General features: G+C 55.6%; 1 non-coding gene across 1 annotated transcript; it reads right to left on the bottom strand.

Annotated features, from left to right (window-relative positions):
* Window positions 1-14,014: 14,014 nt before the first annotated feature.
* TRNAI-UAU lies at window positions 14,015-14,108 on the bottom strand. The gene is made up of 2 exons: window positions 14,071-14,108; window positions 14,015-14,050 (listed from the first exon to the last, which is right to left on the bottom strand). It is a non-coding gene; the product is annotated as a tRNA-Ile (tRNA).
* Window positions 14,109-15,818: the final 1,710 nt, after the last annotated feature.

Here is a 15,818-nt window from a genome sequence, read left to right as displayed (position 1 = left end):
TTACTTTCCACTTTCATCTTCTGCTTCAAAACACACAGATCTGAAAAAGAAACCTCAACCTATTGTGGCTCTCTTTGGAGCCCTAATGGGGTTTGAATTAAGTACCATGTTTTGTTTGCATTCCTTTTACCCCTTCTCCAATATACACGGCACACGTCCTGGGGAAACGCACTTTCCTTCTATAGTTTAACCTTCATAACATTATGTTACAAACCATAAGTCTCAGTTTAGGTTTTTAAAACCTTACACAATTACACACAACAGTTTGTTTTGTCTAACAGCCCTTGCACTGCAATATTTTTTTTTACACAACTGTACCCCGATTACACTTCCATCTTGTACAACCAGAGACAGCCGGGGGCAGGCAAGTTAAGTGCCAATAGAAACCCCGGACATTCCTTTAGTGATTTTGCTTACATTACCCAGGAGTCAAATCATTTTGATGAGATTATCTCTCCGCCTGCTGCCTGCAGCCTGCAGCCGTCCCCTATAGACCATTTCTGTGGGCAAAGGGCCCATTTCCCCTCAGAATGGCTGTAAAGGTTTCTCCGGACAAAACACAGTGGTGATAGTAGCCACTTTACCTGACCCTCTTGTATAATTTAATTACTAAGCTTCCATCCAATGTGAGTGTGCAGAGCTGCACATACAGTTACATTTATATAACTGGGTTTTATTATTAAACCAACAACTGCCCTTCTTGTAACACCACAACTGTTGCCTTTTGCTATTTCCACAACTCACAAATGTTTTCTTTCCTCCAAACTCTGTATTATTAATTTTTGCAAAACCCTGGGCAGCTGCACTGCCGTGCTGGAGTGACTCTGCAGGGGGAGAAGCTGCTGTGGAGCAATGTAGAGCAGGTGCAGGAAGGAGCCGGGGTCACTATTCACACTGTGAACTGCACAATTTTCCAAATTTGGGAATGGCCAAAAACAATTCTAAGGGGAAGGTGAATGCAGAGCAGTGACACTGGAGGTGCCCAGACCTCCAATGGGGGCGGTGTGGAAATTAATAAAGGGAAGGTGATTTGCAAAATTAGTCATCACTGACAAGATTTGTCTCTTCTTATTTCATGTTATGGTGTTATTTAGCGGAATCAGGACATATTTTACTATGTTAATTAAACACTTAATTTTATTTAACTAAGCCAAAAACTTAATGTCACTTATTTTTTCTCTCTCCTAGCAAGAATGAATTGAATTTTGTGACTTTCTGGAAAGTGCAGCGAGATTAAATGTGGGGAAATCAGTCTCTGTGTTTGTGAGCTGATGTTTTCCTCTCACAGGTCAGTGCCTGCACTGAAATACCAAGAGGGATCTAAGGGCTGGTGTACGCTGGGCACAGGGGTGTTTGCAGAAGGGGCGGGGCCTCAGGTGGAAGGGGCGGGGCAGGGTGTTAGTCTCCCCCAGCTGGCGGTTCACGCCCTGCCCATGGTGTTGCAATGACAGGGGCTGCCCAGGCTGCACTTGTAGCGAGGTTCCCCCACTACGTGGCTGCGCAGGGGCTGCAGGAGACAGGCAGGTGGCAGCAGGGGAAGTGGCGACACAGGAGCTCTCAGCAGCAGGGTGAAGGACAATGCCGTGGAGCGGCAACGACGCAGAGTGAACAGGGCAAACCGAGAGCCAGTTGAAGGAGTGTCGGCAGCAGAAGCTGAGGTTTCGCTTGATGCCTTCCCTTCCCTCCCCCACCCCTGGGGCTTTGCTGCCCAAGGGGAGTGGGGGTTGGGGGAAGGAGAGCGGAGGGGTCTGGTAAAGGAACGTTGGATTGGCCTTTCACACTCCAAGGTGAGAAACTGAGGCACAGCACTGCCCAGTGTACATAGGGGTGGGGGGGTTGCTGATGAGCATAGATTTGAATGTGGTTGTGGGGTTTTCCCAAACTCAGGCTTGATTCTCTTTCCCTTTTAATAGAAGTTCTCATTGGCTCTCTGCCCGCGCAGAGCTGGGGAGTGGGGGCCTGTTGTCTTTTCCCCAGGCAGCAGGGTGACACCTGCCTGGCTAGTGAGGGTCGGTTTGGGTGACCCCCACTCAGGGCAGGCTAAGGGCAGGTCTCTGCCCTTTACTCAGCCCAGGAGGAGTTTTTTGCACTAACATCCCAAGTGTGCAATTCCGTCCCCGCAGAGCTGCCCCATAGGGTGACCTTGAACAAACTGTGGAAAACAGGACGGGGGTGGGGGGTAATAGGCTCCTATATAAGAACAAGTCCAGCCAAACCGGCCTGTCCCTTTAAACATGGGACATCTGGTCACCCTGGAGCAGCCCCGCACTCCTGCTCCCCGGTTGGTGCGTTTGTAACCCGGGGGCTGAAGCCGACGCGAGAAAGGGAAGGGAGCGAGCTCGGAGCTCTCCGGCGCCACCTGCTGGGAGCAGAGGGAAATGACTGAGCGACGTCCTGGCTAATTTAAATATCACCTGGTTCTCTGCCGGGTGGCTCCATGGCAGAGCTCGGGAGTGGCCTGAGTGTGGCAGCACCTCATTTGCATATTAAAAGCGGCAGTTTGGGGCCATTGGGGTAAAATAGGAGTAAGTTTTGGGGTTGGGCCCCACATGTTTAGTGCAGGCTGTGGGGAGCCGGGCTGAGCAGCGCCTGCCCCGACGGGGAGTGGGGTCACCCTGCGCTGGGAGCGTGTGGCCAGACATGGGGAAGGGGCTGCGGGGGGGTGGGGGTTGGTGGTTGTGTGAAGCAGAAACTGTTTCCCCCTTTTTGGTGTGTGTGTGTGGGGTTCTCGTTACCTAATGAAGAGCAGTGGTGGGGGAGGGGAATTGAGACTCTGCTTTGGGGATCGTGACACGAGTTCCCCGGCGCTGGCTGCTGCTGTGGGGCATAGGACAGGTGGGGGCGGGGCTGCCTGGGTCCTTGAGACCAGGGGCGGTTCCTGGTTGGCTGGTGCCCGGCTGCCTAGTGTTTTTTGACAGCTGATCTCCCATTGGCCCTCGGGCGGGGCGGGTCTCTGAAAGCTGGTCTCCCATTGGGCCCTCCCCACCTGACGTTTCTGACAGGCCCATCTCCCATTGGTGACGTTTGTGACAGCGATGCGGGGCGGAGCCGCCAGGGCCTTGTGCGCTCAGAGCTCAGCGCCGCCCGCGAGAAGCCGCAGCGCCGGGGGGGGGTCACAGGGCGCGAGGCGCTTCCGCGCGCGGCTGTTTCCTGCCGGTCGCGGGGTGACGGGTCCTGCCCGGGGCGGCCGCGGGGTCCCGATGGCAGCGGGGGGCTCTGGCGTCCGCCCGCCCGCGGCGGCTGGAGCTGCGGGGCCACCTGCACTGGCCGGGGCTGCGGCTCCTCCTCACCCCCGGTGACTGGAAGCTCCGGGCTCTGCCTGCGGTGTCTGAGCGCCGGGGGCTCCTCTCCTGCCCGGGGCGGCCGGGAGCTCCCGGGGCTGCGGCTTCTCCTCACCCCCCCCCCCCGTGACTGGGAGCTCCGGGCTCGCCCTGCGGTGTCTGGGCGCCGGGGGCTCCTCTCCTGCCTGGGGCGGCCGGGAGCTCCCGGGGCTGCGGCGCTGCAGGGTCTGTGAGCAACGACGTGGGGCTGCGGGGCCCTCCCGCCAGCAAGGCCTGTTGGGAAACCCTGGGTCCATCCGCAGCGGCTGGGAGCTCTGGGGTCCGCTCGTAGGAGCTGCAGGGTCCATAGGCAGTGGGGTGGGGCTGGGGGGGCTCCCCGGCCACCCATGGCTGCTGGGAGCCCCAGGGTCTGCCTGTGGGGGCTGTGGGGAGATGAGGGGTTTGGGGTGGAGGAGGGGGCTCCAGGCTGCAGGGTGGGGCCGAGGGATTCGCAGTGCAGGAGGGGGCTGTGGGTTGAGACAGGGGGTTGGGCTCCAGGACGGGGTGATGGCTCTGGGGTGGGGGCAGGGATGAGGGGTTCCAGGTGTGGGAGGAAGCTCTGGGCTGGGGCAGGGGGGTGAGAGCTCTGGGGTGCAAGGGGGGCTCTGGGTTTGGGGGTTCAGGGCTGGGGCGGGGTTGAGGTGCAGACTTACCTCGGGCGGCTCCTGGTCAGCGGTGCAGCAGGGGACCTACTGGCCACTTCCAGGGCGCAGCGGTGCCCTAGGACACGTAGGGACCAGCCTGCCTGAGCCCCGCAGCACCGCTGACCGGACTTATAACCTGGTCATCCCACTGGGAGCTCCAGGGTCCCCCTGTCACATGTGGTACCTGGGAGCTCTGGGATCCCCCCACAACAGCTGGGAGCTCTGGGGGCATCCCGCTGCTCACAGTAGCTGGGAGCTGTGGGGTCCATCCGTGGTGGCATGGGCCTGTGGGAGCCCCTTCTGCTGCTGGTGGCTGATAGCTCTGGGGCCCCCACCAGCCAACAGCTCCAGTCTTGCTGCCCCAGGGCTGAGGTGGAAAATGTCACTGAGATCTCTGACACTCACAAATTCTGTGACCCCCCCTTTATATGATCTTAGCCTTAATAGTTGTTGACTGTCTCTCTCAATCTAGTGGTCTGCTCTAGCGCGGGTGGGACAGGGAAGACAGAAGCTCACCCCCCAGCACAGGTTTGGGCAAAAATGTCTCTTGAGCTATTTGCTGTGCATGCAGAGGACTTGTCCAGGCCGGTGGAGCAGCTCAGCCAGATGAGGAGCTGGAACAAGGAGACCGGAGCAGCCTGGACATCCCACTTTTTCTCCACAGCCACTGCCTGTCAGCAGGATTCCTCCTTCTCCTCAGTGAGACCAAATCTAAGCACCTAGACAGCTGGTCTGTCCGCTGCACCCCAATCCCTCATGCCAGAGCCTCCCTGCCAAAGTCCTGTACCTGGCTCCAGAGAATTAAGTCTCACGTGTCACTGGGAACTTCATTTCTTGTGCCCACAGAGTCTCGGCCCCACTCAGTAGAGGACCTGAGAAACACAGTGTCTGCCTTTTCCAAATCAGTGCTTGGAAAGGTTTTGTTCCTGTGACCGCGTGTCCTAATGGATAAGCCGTCTGACTTTGGATCAGGAGATTGAGGGTTCGAGTCCCGTTGTGCTTGTGCAATTTTACCTTTGTGCTGAAAGTCCTGCTCCCTTCAGGGCTGGAACCTCTTCTTGGCCGCTCAGGCCAATGCTCTGGCTTCAGCTAGAGCCCCGGGAAGGAGTTGGGGGTTGGGTTTCACAAAGGCTGGGGCATGAGCCCCAGGTGCTTCCAGTCTCACCTTTGCCATTCCTGACTTGCCAAAGAAAATGGGCGGCTGCCCGGGCTAGCGTGTGGAGCAGTTTCCCTCTTCCAAGTGTGTGCCTGTCCCTGTGCTGGAGGGTACTTGCTACATAGCACCTTTGGAGCCTCGGTGTTTCTCTGCTTCTCGCCAGCTGGGTAAAATCTTCTGCCCCACTGCCAAAGTGAGCACCTTGAGTGGGAATGGTAAGAGGCCCCACCAGGGGGGCTGGCCCTGCTTTCCTACCATCTTCTGATGTTGGCGATGCGGGGCGGAGCCGCCAGGGCCTTGTGCGCTCAGAGCTCAGCGCCGCCCGCGAGAAGCCGCAGCGCCGGGGGGGGGTCACAGGGCGCGAGGCGCTTCGCGCGGCTGTTTCCTGCCGGTCGCGGGGTGACGGGTCCTGCCCGGGCGGCCGCGGGTCCCGATGGCAGCGGGGGCTCTGGCGTCCGCCGCCCGCGGCGGCTGGAGCTGCGGGGCCACCTGCACTGGCCGGGGCTGCGGCTCCTCCTCACCCCGGTGACTGGAAGCTCCGGGCTCCGCCTGCGGTGTCTGAGCGCCGGGGCTCCTCCTGCCCGGGCGGCCGGGAGCTCCCGGGGCTGCGGCTTCTCCTCACCCCCCCCCCCCGTGACTGGGAGCTCCGGGCTCGCCCGGCGGGGTCTGGGCGCCGGGGGCTCCTCTCCTGCCGGGGGCGGCCGGGAGCTCCCGGGGCTGCGGGGCTGCAGGGTCTGTGAGCAACGACGTGGGGCTGCGGGGCCTCCGCCAGCAAGGCCTGTTGGGAAACCCTGGGTCCATCCGCAGCGGCTGGGAGCTCTGGGGTCCGCTCGTAGGAGCTGCAGGGTCCATAGGCAGTGGGGTGGGGCTGGGGCTCCCGGCCACCCATGGCTGCTGGGAGCCCCCGGGTCTGCCTGTGGGGGCTGTGGGGAGATGAGGGGTTGGGGGTGGAGGAGGGGGCTCCAGGCTGCAGGGTGGGGCCGAGGGATTCGCAGTGCAGGAGGGGGCTGTGGGTTGAGACAGGGGGTTGGGCTCCAGGACGGGGTGATGGCTCTGGGGTGGGGGCAGGGATGAGGGGTTCCAGGTGTGGGAGGAAGCTCTGGGCTGGGGCAGGGGGGTGAGAGCTCTGGGGTGCAAGGGGGCTCTGGGTTTGGGGGTTCAGGGCTGGGGCGGGGGGTTGAGGTGCAGACTTACCTCGGGCGGCTCCTGGTCAGCGGTGCAGCAGGGGGGACCTACTGGCCACTTCCAGGGCGCAGCGCGGTGCCCTAGGACACGTAGGGACCAGCCTGCCTGAGCCCCGCAGCACCGCTGACCGGACTTATAACCTGGTCATCCCACTGGGAGCTCCAGGGTCCCCCTGTCACATGTGGTACCTGGGAGCTCTGGGATCCCCCCACAACAGCTGGGAGCTCTGGGGGCATCCCGCTGCTCACAGTAGCTGGGAGCTGTGGGGTCCATCCGTGGTGGCATGGGCCTGTGGGAGCCCCTTCTGCTGCTGGTGGCTGATAGCTCTGGGGCCCCCACCAGCCAACAGCTCCAGTCTTGCTGCCCCAGGGCTGAGGTGGAAAATGTCACTGAGATCTCTGACACTCACAAATTCTGTGACCCCCCCTTTATATGATCTTAGCCTTAATAGTTGTTGACTGTCTCTCTCAATCTAGTGGTCTGCTCTAGCGCGGGTGGGACAGGGAAGACAGAAGCTCACCCCCCAGCACAGGTTTGGGCAAAAATGTCTCTTGAGCTATTTGCTGTGCATGCAGAGGACTTGTCCAGGCCGGTGGAGCAGCTCAGCCAGATGAGGAGCTGGAACAAGGAGACCGGAGCAGCCTGGACATCCCACTTTTTCTCCACAGCCACTGCCTGTCAGCAGGATTCCTCCTTCTCCTCAGTGAGACCAAATCTAAGCACCTAGACAGCTGGTCTGTCCGCTGCACCCCAATCCCTCATGCCAGAGCCTCCCTGCCAAAGTCCTGTACCTGGCTCCAGAGAATTAAGTCTCACGTGTCACTGGGAACTTCATTTCTTGTGCCCACAGAGTCTCGGCCCCACTCAGTAGAGGACCTGAGAAACACAGTGTCTGCCTTTTCCAAATCAGTGCTTGGAAAGGTTTTGTTCCTGTGACCGCGTGTCCTAATGGATAAGCCGTCTGACTTTGGATCAGGAGATTGAGGGTTCGAGTCCCGTTGTGCTTGTGCAATTTTACCTTTGTGCTGTAAGTCCTGCTCCTTCAGGGCTGGAACCTCTTCTTGGCCGCTCAGGCCAATGCTCTGGCTTCAGCTAGAGCCCCGGGAAGGAGTTGGGGGTTGGGTTTCACAAAGGCTGGGGCATGAGCCCCAGGTGCTTCCAGTCTCACCTTTGCCATTCCTGACTTGCCAAAGAAAATGGGCGGCTGCCCGGGCTAGCGTGTGGAGCAGTTTCCCTCTTCCAAGTGTGTGCCTGTCCCTGTGCTGGAGGGTACTTGCTACATAGCACCTTTGGAGCCTCGGTGTTTCTCTGCTTCTCGCCAGCTGGGTAAAATCTTCTGCCCCACTGCCAAAGTGAGCACCTTGAGTGGGAATGGTAAGAGGCCCCACCAGGGGGGCTGGCCCTGCTTTCCTACCATCTTCTGATGTTGGCCAAAAAGCATCAGCAGCCGCCCTGCATGCTGGTCTGTGGGTGGTTTTCAGTGGGTGTTCGGCATGCCAGGGAGCAGCCTGTCTGTGCGTCTCTGTGGCTGTCTGCAGGCCACGCATAGGCATGGTTCTCCCCTCCTCTTACCCTACCCTTGGTTGCTCTGTGGCTTTTAAGCCTTCCCTTGGAGCTGTCAGCACCAGCCGCCTCTGTCCTAGGTGCCCGGAGGAGGAGAGGTGCTGGGCTCCAGCCTGGGACTCTTCCTCTCTCCTGCCTTTCCCTGACTATGAAACCTGGCCCTGACACTCCTTTCTTCAAGCGCCATGTGGGCAAGAGGAAAAGTGTGGTAGAAAGCACAAGGGCCAAACTTGTGGGCATCAGAAATCCCAAACACCCAGTCAAACCATAGCCACTTCTAGACCCCATTCCAACCAAAGACCTGGCTCCAGTGGGTATGAGTCACTCAGCACTAGGTAAACAACTCATTCTTATACAGCTGGAGATAGGAAAGCACTTAAGGTCCCACTGAGATTTGAACTCAGATTTCAGCCTGCCAACCCTTACACCATGGGACCAGCTTGTGCTAGTGTCTCTGAACATTGGTGACCCTATCATAGAATACCAGGGTTAGAAGGGACCTCAGCAGGTCATCTAGTCCAATCCCCTGCTCAAAGCAGGGCCAATCCTCAGACAGATTTTTATCCCAGATCCCTAAATGGCCCTCTCAAGGACTGAGCTCACAAATCTGGATTTAGCAAGTCAATACTCAAACCACTGAGCTAACCCTCCCTCACAGGCCCAGCTTGTGTAAGGGACTGTTGGCCCTTTACTAAAACTGAGTGTGGTTTTTTTGGTTGGCTAGTTCCCAGTCCCAATAGAAGGGGGAAGGGTCAATGGGAAATCAGGACCCTGAGACTGACAGGCCCTGGGGCAATGGTCACCAACTGCTAGGGAACAAGTGAGAATTTGTTAATGAGTAAAATTTCTGGTGAAAATTGACAAAGCTGTGGAGAGTTTGAAAAGTTCCAGTGAATTTACACATGAAGATACAAACAGAGAGACAAATAGAGAGAAAGAGAACATCACAGACTGCACAGGCCCACACAGACATAAACAACCAAACCCACACAGCACACAGAGCCATATACACATAAGGGAAAGCCACACAAAACATAGAAAGAACAAATCCACACGAAAAAATAGAGCAAAAGCCCACAACAAGAAAGCACAAAAACCACATACCAAAAGAATACTTAGCAAAAAACAATCTGCATGCAAAAGTCACACACACACACACACACACACACAAAACTATATGGCATCCACAAAAATCACACAGGACCCACATGCACATCAACATGACAGACAACATACAGAAAGCCAGGCAGGGTTTGAGTCTCACAGTGAAGAGGGTGAGCACACAGGTGGTTTGGGGAGCAAAGACTGAGGGGGAGTCGGGGGCAGTGCTCTGGGCTCTGCTCGACCCCTCCTGACACAGGCGGCTGGTGGAGAGCAGAGCCTGGTAGATCTGTGGACTCTGCCCTGCTCTCTGTAAAGCAAGGGGACCTCGGTGTCTTCTGAGCTGCAACTGTATTTTCTGCAGGGCAAAATGATTGGCAGAAGCCATTTGCTTAAAGGAAACTTGTGCTGTAGGTGAGGTTTGAACTCACAACCTCAGCATGACTCCACTCAGCACTGCTCTGTAAGTATTGGGCACTAACCCATTGCACCCTTGGACCCTGTTTTCAGGAGCTTGTCTCTATGTTTCATGGATGGATTAGCGGAGTGGGGGGGGTTGCATGAGCTAAAACAAATCCATATTAAAGGCTGCAGGATGGCAGCAGCAAAGGTGGGGAGCCTCCTTCCATGTGATAGAGCTGGTTCCCCCTTCCATTGCTGAGGGGAAGGTTGGTGCTTTGAGCCCACCTGGTGCTGGAACGTCCCATGGGTGAGATTAACGGGACTCTTGGGAAGGGAAGTCTTTTTTATTCCTGCCTAGCTCCATTGTCTCCTGTGGCCCTTTCAGCTCTCTGCTCCCCTGTTGGGGAGATGCAGAGACAAGCCCCCATCTGGGTGAGTCACCGAGAGGCTGTGTCCCATGGCGTGTGTGGGGGAGAGGGATAGGGGTGGGATGGGGCTCAAGGGGAGAAGGTTGTGTGTGACAGTGTGTGGGGGAGGGGGAGGATAGAAATAATGGAAAACACAGGGGCAGTGACAGTGAAGCCCCGTGTCTGAGTGTTATGACCCTGTGTGGTGCTGCCGTTCACCTTCCCCTCCTATGGGCTCAGCTTTCATTGAATCCAGCATTTTTTCACCTGTCATCACCACAGAGGTGTCCCACCTGCCTCAGCTACTGAGGGTCCCTCTGAGAGACGCCGAGGACTGGAACTGATTTCAGCTGCTGGACAGCTCTGCTAGGTCTTTATTCATTTGCACAGGAAAATGCTGAGCGTTTAAATTCATTTCAAACCCCTGCCCCCCTGCTGGGGATTGGGGTGCAGGAGGGGTGCAGGCTCTGGGGGGAGTTTCGGTGCAGAAGGGGTGAGAGGCTGGTCTCTGGGAGGGAGTTTGGGTGGGGGAGGGGTTCTGGGGTGCAGGCTCTGGGGGGAGTTTGGGTGCAGAAGGGGTGAGAGGCTGGTCTCTGGGAGGGAGTTTGGGTGGGGGAGGGGTTCTGGGAGGCAGGCTCTGGGATGGAGTTTGCAGCGCCGTAACAAGGGCGAGGCGAGTGAGGCACTTGCCTCGGGTGCGCAAAGTGGAGGGGCGCAGCTCTACCCCAATCAGCGGCGCTTCGGCGGCAGCTCTACCGCTGCTGCTTCTTTGGCAGCAATTGGGTGGCAGATCCTTCCCTCCGACAGGGACTCAGGGACCTGCCGCCAAAGATCCTGGAGCTGGCCCTTGCCTCGGGCACAAAAATTCCTTGTTATGGCTCTGGGAGTTTGGGTGCTGGGTGCAGGCTCTGGGCTGGGGCAGGGGTGGAGGGAACAGGAGGAGGGGTGGGGGTGCAGGCTCTGGGAGGAGATTGGGGGTGGGGAAGGAGGGCGGGCAGACTCGGGGCGGGGCCGGCAGCCACTGGAGCGAGCAGGCAGATGTTGCTCAGCTCCGCTGCACTGCCGGGGCCCCTGGGGGGAAGCGCCTGGGGGTGGCAGGTGGGGCCAAGGGAGTGACCTGGTCCCAAAACTGCTGGAGCCCCACGGGCGAGACCTGGGGACCAGGACTGCCAGCCAGGCAAACACCTTTAAGAGGAGGCGTCCCTCTCCCTGTCAAAAACTGATCTTCCTCCTTCAGTTCAGTGACAGCCTGAATTGTTCCTTATCCGGCAGAGCCGGAGGACTGAAAGCAGCAACATCAAACCCCTGTGTAGCTCGCAGGAATGGACATAAACACTCCCTGGTATCTGAGGAGATGTTCAGCTTTGCCCTTGGTCAACTACAAGGCTAAAGGGAAAGGAGGTGGCGCCAGGTATAAAGAGTGAAACATGACACATCATAGTTATGCCCATGGTGGCTGCAAAATCTTTTTATGTACTTCTTCTTATCAGCAGTGTATTGTTTTCTTTGGAGCCTAGGCCTTGACCAAGAAATTTGTACTTTGCTAAAATAATCGACTGCCCCTGGTGAAGACAATGGACTTGACACCCACTGGGGTGTCCCTACACAGGTACAAGTACTAACAACAGTGGCTGCCTTTTAGCCATAGATTTTAATCAGGGCAATAAATTGAAACAAACCCCTGTTAAATCATTTCTCAGCCCGAGTCCTTCACCCACATTCCCTAGAGCATTGGGCCACCATGTGGACGTTTCATTTCTGACCTCAGTTTCACACAGAGACACAATTTCCTTTGCACAGATCCATAAACAGCAAAACCTCCCTGTGTCTCTGGTCTGAGCCAGGGCATTCAATGCCAGTGAACCCTTCTCTCCTGCAATGGCAATGGTCAGACAGAGGGGACGTGGCACCTGCATCCCTGCCAGGGCGATATTGGCTCCGCTCTTTCTTTCTGCTGCTGTTGTTAGTCCATGAAACATCAAGGGTGGAATGCAAGGCTGAGTTCATGCACCAGCCCCCTGAAAAATTTCAGTGCCCCAGAGAAATCCTGCCCCCCTGCTATTGGAACGCTGTGCTGGAGATTTGACTAGGAAAGGGACTGTCTGAATTGTCAGAGTGGGGAATGAACAACAATCTACAGCAATGTCATTAACACAAACTCACTCCCATCATGCTCCAGCCGGAAGGGAAATGGGCAGGAATTCTCGCTGTTCAGCCCAGGACATACTTAAACTGATGCGCAGCCGTGAGTGTGCTGGGGAAGCTGGTCTGGGCAAACAATTTAAAGTGACAATTCAGTAAGAACAAAATCATCATGCAGCAAAATGGTTGCATGTTAAGTAAGTTGTGGCTGAGTGGTTAAGGCGCTGGGCTAGAAATCCATTGGGGTCTCCCTGCGCAGGTTCGAATCTTGCCAACTACGCAAGCACTGCGCTGCTGTTGTTATTATTGTAGTCTTAGTGCCTGAGCATCCACAGTGCGAACTGGAGATAAATCTAGTTTCACTGTTTACACTTAAAATGCTGCTGTGGCACTGCTATAGCACTTTGGAGTAGACAGTGACTGGAGGGATTTTCCCATCAATGTAATAGCTGCATGGACAGAACAATTCTTCTTTTTCTTTAGCACTATCTAACCTGGGCTTAGGTCACCTTAATTATATGGGTTTGTGGGGGGGTCACACCCTGGGAGACATCGCTTTGCCAGTTCAGTGCCCAGTGTACACCAGCCCTTAGATCCCTCTGGGTATTTCAATGCAGGCACTGACCTGTGAGAGGAAAACATCAGCTCACAAACACAGAGACTGAATTTCCCACATTTAATCTCGCTGCACTTTCCAGAAAGTCACAAAATTCAATTCATTCTTGCTAGGACAGAGAACAAATAAGTGATACTAAGTTTTTGGCTTGATTAAATAAAATTAAGTGTTTAATTAATATAGTAAAAATCTGTACTGATTCCTCTAACTAACACCATAGCGTGAAATAGGAACAGAGACAAATCTTGGCAGTGACGACTAATTTCACAAATGATCTTCCCATTAGTAATTTCCACACTGCCCCTATTGGAGGTCTGGGCATCTCCAGTGTCATTGCTCTGCATTCACCTTCCCCTAGAATTGTTCTCGGACATTCGACTTCCTCTGTGGCATGGGGCTCGGGTCACTTGCTGGAGGATTCCCTGCACCTTGAGGACTTTAAGCCACAATTTGAGGACTTCAATAACTCAGACATAGGTTAGGGGTTTATTACAGGAGTGGTTGAGTGAGATTCTGTGGCCTGCATTGTGCAGGAGGTCAGACTAGATGATCATAATGGTCCCTTCTGACCTTAAGTCTATGAATCTATGAATCTAGTCCCAAATTTGGAAAACTGTGCAGTTCAGAATGTGAATAGTGACCCCGTCTCCTTCCTGCACCTGCTCTACATTGCTCCACAGCAGCTTCTCCCCCTGCAGAGTCACCCCAGCACTGCAGTGCAGCCCCCAGGGTTCAGCAGGGGCCCCTGGCAAGGACAGTGGGTGCAGTTAACAGCCCAGTGTGCCTGGCCCTGAGGCAGCTGTAAAAAAGCAACCCCCCCCCAGAAGTACAGAGACTGAATTCCTTAACTTTAACATCATGACCCCCTGTACAAAGCCACACGTGTCAATTGTATTTTCACAGGGAGATGCAAAAATCAAGTGACCAATTTTTAAGTTGAGTAAATAAAGTTGAGGAGATCGTTATTAACCTCCCAAAATATACTAAAGATCCTCAACATAACACCTGAAGGTGAAATATGAACAGAGACAAACCTTGTCAGCAAAGGCTCATTTTCCAAACAATCCTCAAAATGTTACTAATTCCCACCCCTCCTCCACAGGAGCTCTGTGCAGTGTCACTGTTCTGCAGGCAGCTTCCCATTCAATGCTGTTGTGGGACATTCCCAGGCCTGGAAATGTACCAAGGACAGAATTTGAAGAGCAAACCTGGCTCCCCGCACCAGGCGGGATTTGAGTGTTTTGTCCCTGTCACTTAGTCTGTGTCAATAGTACAGACGCCCGGGGCAGGACTCCAGGCTCTGCTTGAGGGATCATGGCATAGGGGCTGGGGAGAAAGGATGGTAGATTCTGACCTGGAGAGGAGGTAATAAGTGAAAGGGGCATTTTTATTAGCCCCTCCTCAGGGTCCCCAGGGCTTGAATTCTACATTCCACAGGCCAAATGAGGGGGTGACACTACTTGGTTAACGAAAACCAGTGCTCCAGGTGAGGTTTGAACTCACAACCTCAGCATAGCTCCTCTCAGCACTGCCCTATAAGTACTGTGCGCTAACCAATTGCGCCACTGGAGCACCTGTTAATTAGGATTCTCTGAGACTCCTAGGTTGATACAGGCGACGGGTGACCCCAAAACATTCTCAGTGGGGCTGAGAGCAGGTAGCGACAAGTGTTGTACTCGGTGGGGTGGATTCTTCTTAAGGGTTCCAGGCCCCATTTGACCCTTTTGTTCTTCCCTGTGTAATAACAGAGCTGGTTAAGACTCAATGGAGAGCCTTGCTGCAGACCAACAGGTCTGAAATCACTGATAACCAGCTCTAAGCATTAGTCCTGCTTTGGGACAGTGTCTCTCATGCAAGAAACTGCCCAGTCTGCGCTAGCAGTGAGGCTCCCTCACTAACAGCTGAAATGAGGGAGAGCTGTGTGAAGTGCAGGGCCCCAAGGGGGGCCTGAACAGGGGGGAACAACACCCCAGGTGCCCAGAGGAGGAGAGGTGTGTTGGGCTCCCGCCTGGGACTCTGCCTCCCTCCTGCCTTTCCCTGATGTGAAGCCTGGCCCCGGCCCTCCTTCCTTTAAATGCCACGTGGGCAAGAGGAAGAGTGTGGCAGCTGCAGGGACCAAAGTTGTGGGCATCAGGTGAAGCAGCGAGAAACAACCATCCTGTCAACCCGCAGGACTCTATAGCCAGACTGTTAAGTTCTGGGACCCCCAACCGATAGCCACCCATTGAACCAGCCAGACCAGAGACCTATCTCCAGTGGGCATCAGTCACCCAGCAGAAGAGAAAAACCTCACTCTAGTTGACCCTGAAAGAAGGTAGCCAAACACATTGAGCTCCAGTGCTTTGTAGCAAAGCAATGTATCGCCACAAGGTCCCACTGAGATTTGAACTCAGATTCCAGGATTCAGAGGCCTGAGTGCTTCCCATTACACCATGGGACCTGCTGCTGTTTCATTTTCTAGACCCCTGTGACTCTTGGCTGGTTTGCACTCTGCACTTATTGCTTCCCACCATCAGCTTCCTCTCGCGGGTCTCTCTCTCCTCCTCCAGTGACTGTGGGCCTGCACTACCGGATCCGTGGGTCCTGCCCTGAGTCCCTGCATCCCCCTGCTTTGTCTCCGTTCCATGCAGGCTGCAAAAATGTCAGGGGAGGCCGCCCCTCCCTTCCCTTGGTGCTCCCGCTCATATCAGCCAACTGCAGCCTCATCTCCTGGAACTCAGGCAGCTGGCACTTGATCCGATCGTACAGTCACACACTGACTGGCTCCCCTGCCTGGATGCTCTTGTGGAAATCCCACAGGTGACACTGCAGGACTTTACACTGTTGGTTTCTTTAATGTTGTGGTGTTTCCCCAGCCGCCAGAACAAAGCCACCAACTCCTCCCTCACCGACTCACATCAATCCCCCTGGTTGCCACAGAACCCTCTGATGCTTTCCCGTTCTGCCAACACCGCCAGGCCTCGCCCCCCTGCTCCTTTATCTTGCATGCTCTGGATGTTCAGCTTCCAATATCCTCTGCCCTGGGTCAGGGAATTGCCCACATTGAGCACACGGTGAGAGCTGCGTGATCCGAACTGTCCATAGGCACCACCCTGCACTGGGCTGTCGACGTGCTCTCCTTCACGTAAATCCGGTCAATGCGACTCCTGGCCTGTCCCTGCAGAAAGGTGTATCCCCTCTGCGGCTGGTGTGAGCTCGGGTCAGAGGAATAGGAGGCTACCACCCACCCTCCACTGGTTCCACTGTGCAGAAACACGTCCTCTAAGCCAACCTCACTACAGA

This window comes from Mauremys reevesii, linkage group 12 (assembly GCF_016161935.1).
Source record: "Mauremys reevesii isolate NIE-2019 linkage group 12, ASM1616193v1, whole genome shotgun sequence".
Classification (NCBI taxonomy): domain Eukaryota; kingdom Metazoa; phylum Chordata; order Testudines; family Geoemydidae; genus Mauremys; species Mauremys reevesii.
The sequence above is the reverse complement of the archived record's forward strand: the minus strand, read 5'-3'. Positions and strand labels throughout refer to the sequence as shown.